The sequence below is a fragment of the Nomia melanderi genome, unplaced genomic scaffold, assembly GCF_051020985.1.
Source record: "Nomia melanderi isolate GNS246 unplaced genomic scaffold, iyNomMela1 scaffold0792, whole genome shotgun sequence".
In the NCBI taxonomy this organism is placed as follows: domain Eukaryota; kingdom Metazoa; phylum Arthropoda; class Insecta; order Hymenoptera; family Halictidae; genus Nomia; species Nomia melanderi.
In genome coordinates, this window is record NW_027475906.1 from 22,501 (window position 1) to 26,196 (window position 3,696).

The window sequence follows — 3,696 nt, forward strand, 5'->3', positions numbered from 1 at the left end:
GCACGGTGGTGGTCCAGCGAGGACACGCGACGACGGGGAATAAGAACTATTCGACCCGTTACGAATACGCATGCTCGTCCCGCACGATTTTAACACACACCGTGTTTTTCTCCAGTCGTCAAAGCGTTCGTGCGTCGAATTCGAAAAATAAAAAAAAGAAATACACCTTTTCTCTCTCTCTCGGGGTAAAAAGAGTCGATGTGTATTGTGTATAAAGGTTCTGCTGCGAGAAGTCTCGTTTTGCCGTGTGTTTCGGTAACGACGATCCTCCGAAACGTACATCTCATTCGTAAGAGAGGAAGAAAACAATCTCCCTGGGGCCAGTCGGTAATATACCGACATACGACGTGTCGTGCACATCCGTCTCACGCACGGTATACAAAATATGAATAAAACGTGTGTAGTCTCTCTCTCTCTCGACTTCTTAATATTTTCTTTCACCTCTGACGCATCATTTCAGGTGACGTCGGGAGCGCGGGAAAAAAAATTTTTCTAAACACACGAAACCGTTCATCTCACGAACAGCCGAAAAAGTTGTCGCTCAGATCCATATCGCAGTGGAGCGGTATCCGCGGGCGGTCGTAATTGAACGACGCACGACGCCGCGAACACTCACGCGAGTCCATACAAACGATTCCGATCGTTTTGCAACAACTAGAACGTACACTGTCCGTGAAATTCACAGAATTTTCGCGTGTCCGCGACAAACGCCGACGAGACACCCATCGTTCGCTCGTACGTAGCATCCTTCTCTTAACCCGACTCAGAAACGTTCTTTGCGCCCTTCGGTAAAAAAACGTTCGATCCGAAGAGGTGAACGACGGCGGGGATTTGACAGAGCTACGCAAGCAGTGTATGGTACGTAAACGACCCTCAGCCAGGCGTGGTCCAGGAATTGTATCCGTGGACCGCAATGTGCGTTCGAAATGTCGATGTTCATGTGTCCTGCAGTTCACACGTTGACGCGCAATTAGCTGCGTTCTTCATCGACCCACGAGCCAAGTGATCCACCGTTCAGGGTAATCGTATAAATTTTATATTTCACATATATAATTTTATTCTCATTTGTTCGACCTAATATCTCTCTTCTTTCAAAGAGAAGATAAAAGTTGATACCTGAATCTCCGACCAGCGCGCGAAGGAGATTCAGGCGTCGCCTTGGAGACGACACCGAAGCCTTTCGAGACGAAAAACGTTCAAGTAATATGTATATATTTCTCGACGTTCCGGGCGTATAGTGCATTCAAAAACCCGCGAAAGACGCAGAAGACTCGCACGCGTGGAAACGACGGGGATATATTTTGTATCCTACCCGATACTGAATCCATCGCGTGCAGTCGACCCTCGCGTTCTTCCGATCAGACGCATCTATTGTTGCGCGCATGTTTTCGCGTCGCATCGCGCGAAACGTTGCACGAATCGTACCGATCGATCGATTGAAAGCAAATAATGAAAAAAGACTTCACAGCTGGCTCTTTGCCGGTCATTCGTCCCATGTTATCTCTTGCCGCGAAATTGGCGCGCAAGAGTTGGGTGTCAGACGCGCGGCTTTAAAACGAGCTTCACGGCCGGTCCCTTCGTTACCGCTTTCGTTCTTTCTCTCGGAACGACCATGAACGAACACGACGAGCGACGCTACGGCATACACACGTCCACGGATTCGATTAAAAAAACAGACTTCACAGCTGGCTCTTTGCCGGTCATTCGTCCCATATTATCTCTTGCCGCGAAATTGGCGCGCAAGAGTTGGGTGTCAGACGCACGGCTTTAAAACGAGCTTCACGGCCGGTCCTCTCAATTCCGTGTACGGTACACGCAAGATGCGGGTTCCACTTCCAGACTACCCGGTCCCTTCTCTCTACGAGAATCGATAGTAGAAGAACGGCTCGAAAACGCGTCTCAGAGACTAGGGGAAAAGAAGCGGTATGCGAGCGAAACGAAAACGCATTATGGAAACGTCGCGAAACAATGTTCGACGGTTGCTCGGTTCCAATCGTGCGGCCGTTTCAATTTCTCGTGCGCTTCACCGTCCCTCCGTAACTCTGGCCGATCGCGTATACCGAAGAGCCGACACGCGCAAAAACCACAGGCATTGTATACTGTATATATATATGTTACAGTCACAGCCTTCGCGCGTTTTACTCTCCGACGCGGGGTTTCCACGACGAAAGAGAGACAGTTTCGTGGCGGGTGACTCGGCCGAATCGCTACGACGGGTATTTCTATTATAGAACGAATCATCGCCACCCTTTACCAGTGCCCGACGAAGGAATCACAAGGTCATCTGGAGTTTACAATGCCAGCGACGGTAATTCCAACGAAGACCCGATAAGTCAACTCATCGTTCTATTTCTCCCCGTACAGAAAAGCGAATCGACGCTAACGCACCTCGCGCAAGCACGAACGTTCTCTTCGCGTGGATCATCCCATCGTCGAAAGATGTAAAGACGCATTGGAGATCGTGGTCTCTGGCGGGCTCATTGCACGCCCCACTGCATATCTTTCCTCGAATCGAGAATGATTCGTCCACTAAGGCTGCGAAACTACGCGTCGAGGAAACTAGGGGAAAGAAGCGGGATGCGAGCGAAACGACAATACATTATGGAAACGTCGCGAAACAATGTTCGGCGGTTGCTCGTTTCCTCCTGCGGACGTTTCATTGCTCGGGCGCTTCACGTCCCTCCGTAACCTTCGCGCGATCGCGTGCCCCGGAGAGCCGGCAACCGGTGAACCACAGGCGTATAAACTATAGTCTTCTATAGCAAGCCTTCGGCGGTTACTCTCCGACGCGGGGATTCCACGACGAGAGAGAATTTCGTGGCGGGTGACATCGGTCGAAACGCTACGACGGGTATTTCTATTATAGAACGAATCATCGCCACCCTTTACCAGTGCCCGACGAAGGAATCACAAGGTCATCTGGAGTTTACAATGCCAGCGACGGTAATTCCAACGAAGACCCGATAAGTCAACTCATCGTTCTATTTCTCCCCGTACAGACAAGCGAATCAACGCTATCGCACCTCACGCATGCACGAACGTTCTCTTCGCGTGAATCGTCCCATCGTCGAAAGATATAGCCGCTTGGAGATCGTGGCCCATCAAGTTCTTCCGTAACTCCTGCGCGATCGCGTACCCCGGAGAGCAGGCAACCGGTGAACCACAGGCGTATAAACTATAGTCTTCTATAGCAAGCCTTCGCGTTTACTCTACGACGCGGGGATTCCACGACGAGAGAGATTTTCGTGGCGGGTGACACGGCCGAATCGCTACGACGGGTATTTCTATTATAGAACGAATCATCGCCACCCTTTACCAGTGCCCGACGAAGGAATCACAAGGTCATCTGGAGTTTACAATGCCAGCGACGGTAATTCCAACGAAGACCCGATAAGTCAACTCATCGTTCTATTTCTCCCCGTACAGAAAAGCGAATCGGCGCTATCGCACCTCACGCAAGCAGGAATGATCTCTTCGCGTGGATCGTCCCATCGTCGAAAGATGTAAGACGTACAGAAATCGTGGTCCATCACGATTATTCGTAACTCTCCGAGTCGCGTATCTGAGAGTAGGACAAACGGAGAACCACAGGCATAAATAATACTATATGTTTCTTATATAGTTAGCCTTCGCGTTTTACTCTCCGACATGGGGATTCCACGACGAGAGAGAGTTTCGTGGCGGGTGTCTCGGCCG

The 3,696-nt window shown here is 50.4% G+C and overlaps 1 non-coding gene across 1 annotated transcript; it reads right to left on the minus strand.

Moving 5' to 3' along the window:
* Nucleotides 1–867: 867 nt before the first annotated feature.
* Nucleotides 868–1,022, minus strand: LOC143176745 (5.8S ribosomal RNA). Its single transcript, XR_013001255.1, has one exon. It is a non-coding gene; the product is annotated as a 5.8S ribosomal RNA (ribosomal RNA).
* Between the last annotated feature and the right edge of the window lie 2,674 nt (nucleotides 1,023–3,696).